At 42.6% G+C, this 15,206-nt stretch overlaps 1 protein-coding gene across 3 annotated transcripts in view; it reads left to right on the top strand.

The window, feature by feature from the left end:
* TSPAN9 (tetraspanin 9) overlaps window positions 1-15,206 on the top strand; it is a 188,808-nt gene that overhangs the window by 61,032 nt on the left and 112,570 nt on the right. Inside the window, exon 1 of one of the 3 annotated variants that reach the window (XM_049821923.1) lies at window positions 4,186-4,203. The exons of the other annotated variants lie outside the window; for them this stretch is intronic. The gene's annotated coding sequence lies outside the window, so the exon portion shown is untranslated. Of the gene's footprint in view, window positions 1-4,185; window positions 4,204-15,206 lie in introns of those variants that run through there. 3 annotated transcript variants of the gene reach the window in all.

Raw genomic sequence — 15,206 nt, forward strand, 5'->3', positions numbered from 1 at the left:
AGAGTAAATAGTTCTGAAAGACATCTCATAAGGAACAAATCACTGGGAAAAGTAGTTCTGGGGCTGTACATTTCTTTCTTTAGTGTCCCTGCTGGCAGCAGACATCGAAATACTTATAATTCATATCTACTGTCATTCATATATACTGTAATATATGTATATATACACACACTGTAACTTAAGTGTAGGGGGGGATAAGAATTTTTAAGAGCAAGTTCTAAAGGACTTGGATTGTTTCTATAAACTTGCAGCATGTTCATGATAACCTGTACCCCCTGCCCCTGCTTCCCTTGATTGGTTCTGTAGGAGGAATAAGTGCGATGGTTAAGCACAATGCACTCACGATCTCATTCACACCAAATTTCGGAGGATTCTGTTAGGTTATGTAATAAAAGGCTCATAAACACAAAGGAACAGAAGGTGAGGGAAACTCACTAACCCGAAGTAGTGCAAAGGAAACACCCTAACCTGGCTCCTCCCTAGGCTATCACAGGAGATGGATCAGCCTATGGTTTGGGTGTGAAACCCATCAAGATGAGCCAACATGAGAGGCTGGTCAGTGCATTTGCAATCATCAGTGGGATGAAATTTAACAAGAACAAATGCCAGATTCTGCACCTGGGACAGATTAACGCCAGGCACAAGTATAAGTCGGGAGAGGAGTGGCTGGAGGGCAGCCCTGCAGAAAGGGGTCTGGAGGGCTGGTCGGCACCAGGCTCAGTGTGAGCCAGCAGTGCGTGCCCTGGCAGCCGAGAGGGCAAACCCCATCCTGGGGGGATCCAACACAGCCTGACCAGCCGGTCAGAAGAGGGGATTATCCCGCTGTATTCAGGGCTGGTGCGGCCCCACCTGGAGTACTGTGCGCAGTTCTGGGCCCCACCACGTCAGAAGGATGTGAAGGTCCTTGAATGCGTCCAGAGGAGGGCAACCAAGCTGGTGACGGGGCTGGAAGGCATGTCCTGTGAGGAGCGGCCGAGGACTCTGGGTTTGTCTGGTTTGGAGAAAAGGAGGCAGAGGGGCGACCTCATTGCTCCCTACAGCTTCCCGAGGAGGGGACGTGGAGAGGGAGGTGCTGAGCTCTTCTCCCTGGGATCCAGTGAGAGGACGCCTGGGAATGGTTCAAAGCTGCGTTAGGGAGGTTCAGACTTGATGTTGGGAAACATTTCTTGACTGAGAGGGTGGTCAAACCCTGCAACAGGCTTCCTAGAGAGGGGGTCGATGCCCCCTGCCTGTCGGTGTTTAAGAGGCATTTGGACAATGCCCTTAACAACATGCTTTAACTTTTGTTCAGCCCTGAAGCGCTCAGGCAGTTGGACTAGATGATCACTGTAGTCCCTTCCAGCTGGAACTATTCTGTTCTGTTCTATTCTATTCTACTTGTCTGGCCATGCCCTGTGCCTAATCACTGCAGTTCATCTTATCTTCTTACTGAATTCTATTCACCTCATCAGTGAGGGGCTAGCATTTCTCCATGAAGTCTAAGTGCCAGCAAGTAGCGAAGGGGCCAATGCATCCATGGTGCAGCATCTAGAGAGACTGCAGCGTGTGCATATTTTGTGTGGGTGTGTTTCAGTTTGTGTAACTGCTAGTGAACATCAAGCCAAAGTAGCTAGGGAGTGAGAGAAAACATTTGCAGTGTTGGGGAGGCCATAAGTCTGGTCTGGATGCTGGAGAGACCAGAGAGTTTAGCGTCAGCTGCTGGAGGAACTGGTTGGTCCAAGACAGCTACTGTAGAGACTAGGGGAAATCAGCTACTGGGGCAGCCATAGGTCTGAACCAGTTACTGGGAAGACACATGTGTGCATAGGTATAAGGTAACTGGAAGACCAGATCCAGGGGTCAGCTGGTGGGCAGGCCAGCTAATGGAGGGACCCACAGTATGTGCGTATGTGTGTGTGTCTGTGATGAAGAGGTCTGAGCACAGACCACTGGAGAGGTGTTGCAGCCTCAGTGGTGATACATCCAGGAGTCAGCAACCGTGGAGACCAGGGACCAGATATTAGATAGACTAAGCATCTAAGGCCAGCAATTGGAGGGATCCATATTGTGTATGTGCACAAATAGTATAGTTTTTACTCTAATGAGCTTTCTCCCTGATGAGCCAGTGTGGGGCATAGGATGTCTAGATGACTGGCCACGTATATGTATATTCTGTGTATGCGTGCATGTGCATTGGGAATATATACTTGGCCTTGCTATTGGCTGAATGTGGGGACATGAACCTGCAGCAGATTTGCCTCTCTTGGGCTATCGGAATTGGCAGCTCTTAGCAGGTCCTAGTTGCCCTTTCTAATTGGATAGCTGGAAATCTGACATTTAAATATTGGGGATGGGAATGGGGGTGAAAAGGGGGTTGGTTTGGTGTGTATGGGTTTTTTTGTGTTGGACATTTGAGAACAAAGTAGTTCACAAAGAATTCGGTATCTTCTGTATGAATGAGTCGTAACACAGTATTCTTAGAGGTTTGCCTGTCTTAGCAACTGGGACTAGGCTTGCACTGATGTGTCTTAGACTCTGTACCTCCTTCTCGCACTTCCAATTGGCCTTTCTCCATCTCTGACATCTTGCTGTTGAATAACAACATTGGTCTGTCCCCACAAAACTTTTCCAGGACACAGAATGCCTGAACTCTAGGGCATCCTGCATAAAATGGCTCGACTAATCTAATTATGAAGGCAGGCTGCACAGAAGTGCACAGCTGGTTCTGTTGACAGTGCAGAATGCTGTTACAAATCCTGAAAAGTTATAGAAGTGCATTTATTTAAAAATAACTTTTAGTGGATTTTGTCATCCACTTACATGTGTGACTCATCCAGTGATCCTGGACTGTGAAGCTGGAAAGTAAAACAATGGGATGAAGCACCATGTGAAGTTTGGCTCAGAAATGTTTCTTGCACAGGTTTTTACAAAATAAAAACTCCGTACATCACCAAACATAGAAGTGCACTTCTTGTATTCTATAACCATGCTGGAAGCATTTTTGAAGCATTTGCAGGTGTCGCTTAGTGCCTGAGCTCTTTTCCTTTTCCAAGAACTTTGAAAATACTAGAAATGAAGAGAATCAAAATGACATTAGGTTATACTCTTTTTGTGAGATAGTTACAGGGCTAGATACCACTTTGTTTACTTCTTGGTCTCAGAAAGCTCCCCTCTCAGTTGTCAGACCCTGTATTTCTGTTGCTCCTAGAGCCAGAACCCAGCATTCTGCCTGGCTCCCCAAACAACTGCCCCAAACAGCTGGCCACTTGCGAGAGAGGGAACTTCTTCAACTTGTGATTTGTGTAGCGTACAGGCCTTTGTCTCATAGTAGCCCTCAGATGTTTGCAAAGAAACATTTTTTTTAAGCCATTCTATTTTCTTACTGTTTGTTTCGCTTTTTTTAGCTTCCCTGTTAAGCTGCTACATGAATGCAGTAAATATTCTGAGAGTAAAATTAGTCCATGTTATTCCTCAACTATAACAAAACTATTCTGCGTTCATCAGGCCATCTCTATTAATGCAGAATGGAAGGCAGTGGCTGATGTATATATACATCCTAACACAGGTTCATGAACTGAAATTCAAAACCAAAGAAATTGTACAGTGCATATGTCCTTTTAGGAACTTCTGGCCAGCATTGCCCCTTTCTTTATTATTTTCTGTTGCCACCGGAGCCATTCGTCTGTGCCATGTACCAGAAGAGCATTAGCCTTGTTTTTTTCTTGGTTTGTGACAGAGTGTGCATGGGAAAAAACCAGATCATCTTCACTCATTTCTCTTCTCCACCTTCTATGTTCCCTGCAATATGTCCAGTACTGAGAAATCACTTTCCCAGTCTAATAGAAACAGCAGCACAGAAAGCGTTTAAAAGCTCAGTCAAGGCACAGCTTTATCATGCTGGGCTTTAAGCATACATATGAGGTGGTCTTCCTTTTTTGCACGTATCTACCCCTTCCTGGCTTACTAAAATCTGAACCTACTGAACTGCTACAGCTGCTTGCTCCTGTCTGCCCTGCCCTTTCCTGCCTTTTGTGCTGCTTTCCTTCAGGACTCTGTGGGAAAGCCCGTGCTGGAGCAGTCTGTGCCTGAAGGACTGCAGCCCGTGGGAAGGACTCACGTTCGAGAAGTTTGTGAAGGACTGTCTCCTGTGGGAGGGACCCCACGGTGGAGCAGGGTGTGAGTGAGGAGTCCTCCCCCTGAGGAGAGAGCAGCGGCAGAGACAAGGTGTGAGGAACTGACCCCAACCAGCATTCCCCATCCCCCTGCGCCGCCCAGGGGAGGAGGGAGAGAAAACTGGGAGTGGAGTCGAGGTGGGAAGGAGGGAGGGGTGGGGGAAGGTGTTTTAAGATTGGGGTTTACTTCTCATTATCCTTGTTTTGATTTGATTGGTAGTCAATTAAATTGATTTTGGTTTTTTTCCAAAGTTGAGTTTGGTTTTTTGCCCATGACCATAACTGGTGAGTGATCCTTCCCTGTCCACGTGGTGCTTTGTTGCCAGCTGGGCTTAAACCACGTGGAAGGGTCTGGAGCACATGCTATTTACAAGGTCTAGGTAGCTGGATTCATTTAGCCTGAAGAACAGGCTGATTTGCGTAGTCTTACTTTGCCTGGAGGGGGTGGTAGAGAAGACGTAGTCAGGTTCTTCTCAGAGATGCACAGGAAAGGCAAGAGGCAGTGGTCACGGTTGGTGCTTAGGTAAGTCCCAAATAGAGGTGAGGAAAAAATTCTTCCTTGGGAGCGCTGCTGTGGGAGGAGGTTACGCTAAGAAGCTGTGGAATCACCAACCTTGGAAGTTTTCCAAATTCAGCCGGACAAGGTTTTAAGTAATATGATATAGCTTTGAAGTTAGTTCTGCTTTGACCATGGGGTTGGACTAGGTGATCTCAAGAGGTCCCTTCCAACCTGAATTATTCTGTGAGTCCAGACAGTATTACTGAGTACTTTCTTGTAGCAGAAGGCTGACTGTTAACATTTCTTCTAGAGAGTGATTAAGGGAGTGTGTGAAAAAGAGGTTCATTTTTTTTCTCTTCCTTACACCTGAGTTTAAATAGTTTGTGTTTAGCAAGCCTTTCTGCAGTGCCACTATTGTGTGATTATTGTTTTTGTGAGGTGGTAGCAAAAATGAAGTGTCAGTGTGAATGAAGAGTAGCAACTGTAGTGTTGGCCTTCAAAAGAAAGGCAAGGTTTTCTTAGCAATTACTGTCCTGAAAGTGTAACTGCTGGTAAAATAATGGGCCTGATATTAAAAGAGGATGCGAAACTAAGAGTCTGCAGGGTGACAGAACTGTAAGCAATAACAACATGAGTTCATAAAAAATAAATCTTACCAGACAATGTAATTGCCTTTTTTGATGGAATTGCAAAATTAATGATTTTATGGAATGAAGAGGGAAGTAGGTATATGTTTAGTTCTAATATGAAGATAAATTGAAATTAGTTTGAGTAGGAAGAGTATCAGGTGGATTGAAAGTTGGGTGAAAGATGGTAAACAAAAGCTGAATATCAACAGCAGTGCAATGGTTATCCAGGTTGGGAGTTAGACTAGCGTTGTGTAACATTTCTGTTAATTATATGACAGAAGGAGAGAGAAAATACTCTTAATGAGCTTTGAAAATAAACTGGGAATTGTGAGCCTCAGAGCAGAAAAATAAGGGGGCCGTGGGTTTAGATACATAAAGAGAAAATAAAATGAAATTAAACTTGGAGAACCATTAAATCAGGAGCATGTGTGCTATCTGGAGCATATATGCTAAGCAGAAGTGGGGAGAGAGGTGTTCAAAAGAGACATGCCGATTTCTGGTGCTGAAAATGGCAGCTGGGTCCTAGAAGCCCTTTTGAGCAGAGGGCTTGGGCTTGGCCCTGCCACTGGGCAGGGCCACCTTAAAGCCCTTGCCCATGCCATCGGGCTTGAACAACAGAGTACACTGCAGAAATCGCTTAGAATAAACTGTCCTATCTGCATGAGTCAGTACGCCCTCTAAGAGCATTTTGAAGGTACTGGGATGACCTGTTGGTAAAATGTGTTGCCTGGAAGCACCTGTCTTGGTAGAATGAGGTTGGCTTGGAAATGACTGATGGGAAATGATTGCACCCAGAACTGTTCAGATAATGAACTGAATGAACTTTTCCACCTGGTTACGGGAATAATGGGGCTTAATGTCACAGCTTATGACGAAGGTGTGCGAGGAGAAGCATACACAGCTGAAAGTGTGTTTTGGTGGTAGGTCTTCTGAACTCCACTTCTTAAGAAGTGTTCTCAGCATGTGTCTTTTGTATGATGCATTCTGTGTACCATTTTCAGAAAGCCCTGTGCAACCTATTCAACCCTGTGACTCCACCACACTAGCAAGGGCTCACTTTTTTCAGTATGAATTGTGTACACCTGCTAAAAACAGGCCTGCACAATGCCAAAGCTTAACTATTTTTTGTATTGCAGCCTTGTCTTCAAAACTGCAGTGAGGGACAAGACTTAAGAGCTGTGAAACACAAAGCAGAAAATGATCCATGGCTCAGAGTTTGTGGTACCCCTCAAATTCGTTACGACTGTTCACAACCTCCCTTGGCCCTCTAGCATGCAGAGTGGTTCAGTTCGACCATGCTGGGTGCAAGTTGAGAGCTGATACTGAGCTACGTGAATTATTCTCATTTTACGTGAAGGGATGTAGTATGCACATTTGATCTCACTGCATAAAAGATCACGGTTTGGAGAAAAAAAAGATATGTGATAGTGAGTGAACCTCACTTTCCTAACCTGAAAAGAATTTTTAACCTCAAATTGGCTTAATTATTTATTTAAAGGTAGTTAAGGATCAGGACAATCCATAGCCAGGTGGTTGTTTTTTGGGGTTGGGTTGGTTTTTTTTTTACTTCTCTGCCTACTGAGAGGGGCATTAGCACAGCTAAGATTTAGGTTAGGGTGGTTTTTACACTTGGAGAAGGAATTTTGGGGCTAATGTGCTGATTAAATTAGGGGTCACAGGGCTTTTGGAGAGGTAAGTTTCAATCAGAACATAAGTCCATGGAGAGATGTTTATATGAGGAATGTATTGAATGAGGACTGGATCCCAGTTACAAATCTGTGCTAGGCTCTTGAAGACTTGTTAGCTGGTTGAAACAGAAATAAGCATACATGGCTGGAAATTAGTATAACTTTATTTTTGTATATAAACTTAATGGCTTGAACTATCACTAGTACTTTCTGTCTAAAGTTTCATCTTAGTATTTATCTTGGGTTCTGGATGACTTAGTGCTGTTAGGGTGGAGTGTATTGCTTTGTTTTCTTGCCTGGTTTTGTGCATATTGTAGAAAATAACAGTTGTGGTAAAAAAAAAATAATTACTCTGAATATTGTTGGGAGTAGTCTATTTGAGCATTGCCTTAGAACTGCAAGAGCTGTGTGTGGAATGACTTAAATATTTGAGTATTTTGGGATCCTTTTTTCAATGATTACATGAGGGCAGCCTTTAAAGTGAGCTGCTGCCTCATCTCCTCCTCGCCATGCTGCTTTGATTATTGCATTCACGTTGACTGCTGCTCAGCTGACAACTTCAATCAAACTCCCTCTAATGTCTTTAGTGAAACACTGTCTCGGCTTCAGAGGTCTGGCTCTCATATAAGGCATGTAATTTCTTTCAGCTCCAACTTGCTGTTATGATTCCAGGGACACCTGTGCCTGGTCATAAGAATCAGGTTCAGTTGTTTGCAAAAAAGAAAAAAAGTATTTACTTAGTCCTGATAGGCATAGAAATAAAAATGATGTTCATTAATACATGAAGGTTTTGCCGTCCACTCAAGTCATGGCCCCTTTATGGTGGGAGCCCATAAATTTCCTTGCAGAATGCCCTGCACTGGAATTGAGAGCCTGGGCCATTTTGCACATGCCTAAGGTTCATGAGTACAGCTGTCAGACTACCATGACCTGACTTGTGAATACTCACTTTCTGCTACTGTTGTGATGTCTACTTGAGGCTACTCTGCACACCGTCAGAGGTGAAGGTGTGACCGCCCAGCTCCAATTCTGTCTTTTACCATTTAAAATTCTGCCCAAAGCAGAACGGATTAGTTCTGATTTTCTTTTGGACTTCTATGGTTGACTTCGCTACACACTTCTCCCTTCCTTCCCCACCTTCCACTCCCGCTAGACGCCAGGAGCTCCCCCGTGTCCCTCTGATAGGGCCGTGCATGTAAGAGCACGGCACGCAGAGTGCGAGCCTGGAGCCGTGTGCGTGCCTGTTCTTCACGCAGGCTCCAGGTCAGCCTTGCAGGCTGTTCTGCCTTGCTGCTATTGATACCCCAAACACATGCTGCTGTGTGTTGGCCTGGGTTTCCAGGACTCGTATGGCACCGTGCCTGCTCCCTTCCCTCAGGTTTCACTGAAGCTGATAGATAGACAGTCCGGTTGCATGAATCGTCTTTCTTCAGAAATCCAGAGTGAAAATAAGTCAGGTGATTTGGGGAAGGAAGAGTGGATAGAATCTGTTGCTGTTGCCACGTTGCAACTTCGTTTATAGCAAAGAGGTAGGGTTTGTTTTGTTTTTTGTTTAGGAAGCGTAGAGGCAAAGAGGCCACCAGTATTAACTAGAATTGACCACTGAATGACTTAGGTTTATCGCTGGCTGTATATCTTTTAGAGCTTAAAAAGCTCTAAAAGCTCAACTAATTTTCTGCATGTTCATCCCTTTCTTTGACTCTTGTAACAGCTTCAAGTGTGCATTTAGCTGTACTGACTTGCTGAAATGAGACTTTTAAAAATCTCAGGCAGACCTGTTCCTGTTAGGAACAAAAGAATTGCTTATTATTTTTTAAATCTATAGGAACTATGTTTTTATTTTGGACTGTAATGAATTGTTTTTCCTCTGAGTTACAGCAGGCAATGCTAGTTTAACATAGAATATGGTCACTTGCTATGGGAAGAAACTCTGTTGTCAACCTGCATACCTACCCAGATTAGCCTTGAAAAGATAAATCGTATCAGGGTATGAAAATCAATCGTATCAGGGTATGAAAATCAATCATATGGGGTATGAAAATCTGTTTGATTCTGTAAGAATGAAAGGAATGTACAGCACTTTGAAGGTATGTGCATAGGATGCTTTAACTTGATCATCAAAATTAATTGTGTTTTATAGTCACATGAGTACTGGAAGTTGGGAAGTTAAAAAGATTTCAATTCTTTCAGCAGTTCCCTCAAAATAGCTCTTTAGCATTACTAGCACCCAAGGAACAAACACGTTTGTTTGTTTTCTTCATATTTTATGCTCCTTCTAGTACAGCACAGTAAAGACACAGCAAAACACTGCAGAGGAGGTGTTTCCATATGCTAATGCTTGCCATTAGAACAGCTCGTGACAAAGAGGTTAGAGACAGTGTGACTAATAATCCTTCAAAATCCCAAGGAAAATAACACACCATGTATGTCTGCTGCAGAATGAAACATCTAGGTGGGCTCAGCCCAATGACAAGACTGTCCGTAACTGTTAAAGGCTCTAACAATAAAGCCATTATTTGGGGATATGGCCAGATGTAGCACCATTTTGCTTGGTAAATTGCCTTTTTTCCTTTGAAAGACTAGTCCTTTACTCAGTATTTTGATGAAAAGCTTTAGTAATGAGACAAATATACATTATTCATATATCCAGTCTGATATCTCTTTTAGCACTTAAAGGAGCAAGAGCTGCTAAAGTCAGACTCCTGTCCAAAAAGTTTTATTCACTCTTATTACAGTAGCATCTGAGATGCCCTGAACTAAGGTGTTGGAGTGAGCAAAAGCATTTTTCTCCCTTCTTCTCCCACCCCCTTTCCTTATTCTCCCTCCTCTTTTCTCCACTGATTAGTTTTGTGCAAAGTTTCATGGACTCTCCTTTCTTCCTCACTGGAGCTATAAGAAGAGAACAGTATGATAGGGAAGCTGTAGGGAGAGACTTGCAACACAAGATATATCTGAAATAACTTTCTAGACTGTTTGTAAAAGCTGACATTATTTTATGTTGGTAATGCCCAGTTAAGAGATGGGCAGCTTGTCAGATCAAAGTCCTTAAATAGCTTTCCACTGTCATGACATAGTGGCAACACCAAAAGAAATTCCAGCATCTCTGCTCAAGGATCAAGGTTTCTTCTCCCATATAAATAACTTTAATTTGGGATCTTTCAGAAATTCCCTCTTGAGGAGATTAAAAGAGCCCTTCATCTGTGCATCCGGTACATCTCTAGGGGCAGATGGATTGCCTTAAATAATTACTAACCCCTGTTTTTGCAAATAAATTACATTCCTTTCCTTGGAAGGTCCTGCATTCTGACAAATACACCCTTGTATGGGGTTCACACTCCAGTAGGGCAAGAAAAATGCAGAACAGGGTAACGGGTAAGACTGGAATTTGTCGTGTCTTTTCTTCTGTTAAACATGTTTTTCAACTAGACAGTAGTTAACAGATTAGAAAGGATTACTACAAATTAATTCACACAGATCAGACAGGCTTTATGATCTGTAGATACTCAATTGATAGGGTGAGAATGTAGCTAATTTGTCAAATCTAGCTAACTGAAAAGAAGCACATCTGTTTTTTTCCCCCTCCTTATCAGAGTGATAGCAATTACAATTTACAGGTTTTTTAGTGCATGCAATTGTACTTCTATTAGGTGTAAGTCACTACTACTCTGTCCTTAGAGAGCAATGCACTATGGAGTTCTGTGTCAGTCTTTCGCACTCTGGGGAGGAGTTATGCTGTGATAGAGAATCGCACGGCCCATCTTTGGGGTCACTGACTGACTCAAGTTTTGGATATTAGGACAAAATGTTAGAATCACAGCAACGTCTAGGTTGGAAGGAGACGCTGGAGACCATGTGGTCCAACCTTCTGTTGAAAGCAGTGCACCGGCTTAAGTTATGTAGGGCCTTGTCAAGCTGAGTTTTGAATATTTCCAGTGAGGGAGATTCTACCATCTCTCTAAGCAATCTATTCCAATGTTTAATTGTTCTCCCAATGAAGGTTTTTTCTCCCCTTATATCCAGACCAAATTTTTCCCTGAGCAACTTATTTCTGTTGCTTGTCCTGCCAACATGCATCCTTGTGAATGAAGTACCACCACCTTCTGTAAGTGCCTTTTAGTTGTTGGAAGACACTGATTAGCCTTCTAGAAAGTGAGAGTCTTTTAGGTGTTAGGCAGCACATCTGTCCTGACTTTAGTGTCTGCCTGAAGCCTTAATATTAACATTTTATGAGCTGAAAGTTTTGTTTCAAAATAGCATGTAGCACCTTTTGAGGGTGTCTTCATCCAGAATTCTGTCCCTAAGCACGTATCTTTTCTCTTCCGTAACAGAAGTCAGTGCTTTAGGATTTCCCAGTATTGAGAAATGTGAGTCAATAATGTGTATCTGGCTTTTCACTTTGAAGGTTCCCTGGTTGCTTTAAAAATGTGGTTTACAGATTGTGTATAAGAGCTACTGGTGACCAGCATGTGAAATCTGAGAGGGAATCTGATTGACCGATCTTTGCAGCAATAAGGTAGCAGTGTACCATGCCAGGCCTTAAGTGATCTGGGGTTTTTTTCACTGCTCGAGAATGGAGGACACTGTGTAGAAATCTCTTTTGGATTCTTTGGCTTTTAAGTATTTGTTCTTCTTATTAAAATAAAAATAACTGGATCTTAAATGTGAAGGATGTTTAAAATGTATGAAGATAGTTCTGTGATAGACATTTCGAAGGCTCTGGTGCCTGGGAACAATTCAGTAGGGAACAATTCATAGGGAAGAATTCATTACTCCCCCTCCCCCCTCCCCGCCTACAGCTTGGTATTGATGTAGTATTTTAGACTCAGTTAGAGATCATCGATATTTGAGAGAGACTATATAAACATAGCAGATGTATTAGGCAGGGACAAAACCGAGACATCTGTATAAATGGAGCTAAAAGAGCCTCAGAATAGTGGCAGGCGCTCTTTGGGAGGCTGTGAACTGGAATAAGGTTTCTTTGGAATGATCAAGATACTTTCTTAGCCTTTTTTGCAGCATAATACATAAACCTGGCATCAAATTACAGGACAGGTGCAAAACATCATTCTGTTTGGAAAAATATTCTGTGTAGAAACTGCACCTTCCAATTCATAAGTTCTGTTCCCTTTGTATGTTAAGAGATCCATAACTCCTGATTGTATTGATTAAGCTTTTATTGCTTTTTGTTTCCTTTAAACCTACAGAGTTCCAGTGGTACAGCCATCAGGGAGTGAGAAGAATTTTTTTCTTCTTCTTTATTTTCAGTCTCAGGCCAAATCACTTACGATAGTCACAATTTCTGAACCTTTGTTTTCAGTGTACAGGGCAGAAAGCATTCAAGTCGATTTAAAAGAAAAAAACACAGGGAACTGAACTGACTTGATTTAGCAATCCTTGGAATACAAGAAACATGGGATATCAAAGTGCAGTTTATGCAGTCAGGTTTTGGTTGGAACCATGTTTAAAGCCATGTAGTTGAGTATAGTATTTCTTCAGAAAGAGACAAACATACAGAATCTTGTCATGATTGTATCAGCCAAATTATCATCCTTCAGCTTGCAGTAGAAGGGAGTAACCCCATTACTGATAAATATTTAATATGACATTTTCCATGCTATTGGAATGGAAACACTAAGTACTATACAAGAGTGTCCTGTAGTAAAACCAACAGCACAGAAGGAGGTGGGGGGGAGGAGAAGACTGAGATGTGGTCAATTTAGAAAGGTTGGGTTTCAGATACAGGATAGGATTATGCTATCATCCTATAACTCTTCTGAAAAGTGTCTGGGTAGCCTGAGAGAATTTTATGTTTCTTCCGGCCAGATGCTTGGCAGGAAAGGGACTGGTGCGACATAAGAAGTGAGCGTATGAGAAAAATAACACAGAAGGAGAACCCATAGGCTGGATAAAATCCAGGGAACAAAGTATCTTTCATATTAGGGGCATTGATGTCCAAACCTGTATAGGTTTGTTTTATAGACACTGAGATTATAGGGTTAAAACAACAACAAAAGCAAACAAAACATTGCCACATGGATTATATTATTGCAGATTTTCTATTAACTTGTTCTTCTGAAGGGAAGAAGTGTGGAAAGCCTTTTCCGTAAATTAGGTTAGGTTTGAAATTAGTCTAGACTTGGACATTTAGGAGAGAAGAAAGATCATATACATACTGTTGCTGTGGGCATCAGATTTGAATTCCACAAGGCATATTTGAACCCAAACTAGCATTGTCTACCCTTATGTGGTATTGCATTTTAGAAGCCTGTAGTTTAGTTCATGTTGTTTAAAAACCTGTCTGGATATGCACCATTTACTAAGCATTTATGACCATGTATTTATAGATTCCGCTGAACCAGTCTGTAGAGCATAGCATGAAGCATCGTGTTGGTTGCTTCTGGAACAAAATGCTGGTGTCCCAATTAATTTGTAAATGGAAAATAACCGCCTGTGATGAATTAACAAAGTGCTGCTTCTAAAGGCCAATTGATATTTCATACTGTAACTACCGCATACTTGTTACAGGCTTAAGTAGATCAGAGCAGATTGAATGACACAAGCAGTTTTCCCCTCCAAAACCCACTTATTTGTCTTTTAGATGCCACTATGAGGAATTTTTGCAGGGTTCTTTCTTTCTGGCTGCTGATCAAGGGTATTTTGGTTTTCTCATCTCTGAGAGACACTGATGGTACAAGTAAACTTTTTCAAAACTCAAGTGAATGTGGGCTTGGCTTTTGGGAAGGAGTCAAACATGCTTGCATCCATTCTTTACACCCCATATTAGGCTCTGAATGCTTGGTATTGCAGCTAGCACACAGCATTCTCACCAAGTGTAAATGAGTCCTCCTTAATGCAGATAAGGTCGTAAAACTATGTTTTGCCATTATACTTCTGCCTTTACAAAAGCTCATTAATTAATACACTGTTAAAAGTTAAGTAGCTCCTACTGTAAATCAGGTAATTGAACTGCTGCTTTGAACTGGTCTTTTGTGGCTTGACAGACAGGGTCACATCAAACTGTACTCTGATTTTTTTTTTTTCCCCCCCTTCCCTTCCCTTTCCTCCTTTGTAATTTTAAATCTCTCACACCCTTGTAATAAGAGCTGACACCGATCACAAAGCTCATGAATAGCAGCACCATTACATAAACCTGCTGGATTATAGTAAGAGGTTTACCTTGGTCTCCTTTTTACACCCTTTCTTGTATCTCATGCAGAATAGATGAGAACCATTTAGCCTCATTCTTGTGAGATGAGTAAGGTGGCTAATGTATCTGCCTCCTCTTGGGATATAAATCTGACTTTGTTGTTGTTGGCAAAGCAAAAAGCATTAATTGCATGACTGTTGCGTTACAGGCTCATCCTATTTTTAATGTTGAAGTTGACCATATCCCAGAGCGTTACCACACTACATGCAAGAAGCTTTATTGTGAGGGTAGGTAAGCTTTATTGCAAGGGCAGCTGCAGATGCTCAGGTAGGATTGTTTTTATAAATCTAAAGAGCTTCAAGACAGGAAGGAGTCCGTGGACTTTGCTCTGACTAGATGTTGTGGAAGTTTGTTGGAAGCCATAGAAAAGAGTCCAGCCCAAACCAGCAGGATGAAACATGGCTGTTACGTGGTGGTTTGAGCAGAACTTGAGAAGTGCTCTCAAGGGCACTTCAGGTATGTGCGAGTTATCTTGAATTATTGAAACCCTTTTTCTCATGAATTTAGGAATGTCTCCCTTGAAAGCCAAAAGGAGGTATGTGTGGGGAATTGTTAGGCAACATAGCTTGTTACTACAGTTGGTGGACCTCAGGGAGGGCTGGGAGTAGGCTGGGGACCGAATGGCTGTAGAGCCTAGATCCCACCCTTGTTTCCAGATGTTTCTGCCCCAGGTCACGTTGGGGGCCCAGCTTGAACTGCGGCTTAAACTCAGCCTACTCTGCTGACAACTTTCAGCTGTGAGGCTACTGCCTCTGGGCAGGTACTTAATTCATCTGGCAGTTTGAAAGCTGTGTCTCTTTGACTTGAAGGTGGAAGCTGGGATCAGGTTTTGCTTGGAAATGCTGCTGGTAAACAGCCTTTTGATAATTCGCACATCTCAGAGGTGATGGCTCTCCAGTAAGGCAAGCAGTCTGTCACTTTTCAGTGATGTCTTAAATTGGAGGCTGGGGCTGGTGATGATTTAACGGGGAAGGGAGCCTGAAATAATGGTGTAAGTTTGCTACCCATTGTAGACATCTGGGTCTCTGCCAG

Source organism: Accipiter gentilis, chromosome 18 (assembly GCF_929443795.1).
Source record: "Accipiter gentilis chromosome 18, bAccGen1.1, whole genome shotgun sequence".
NCBI classification, from domain to species: domain Eukaryota; kingdom Metazoa; phylum Chordata; class Aves; order Accipitriformes; family Accipitridae; genus Astur; species Astur gentilis.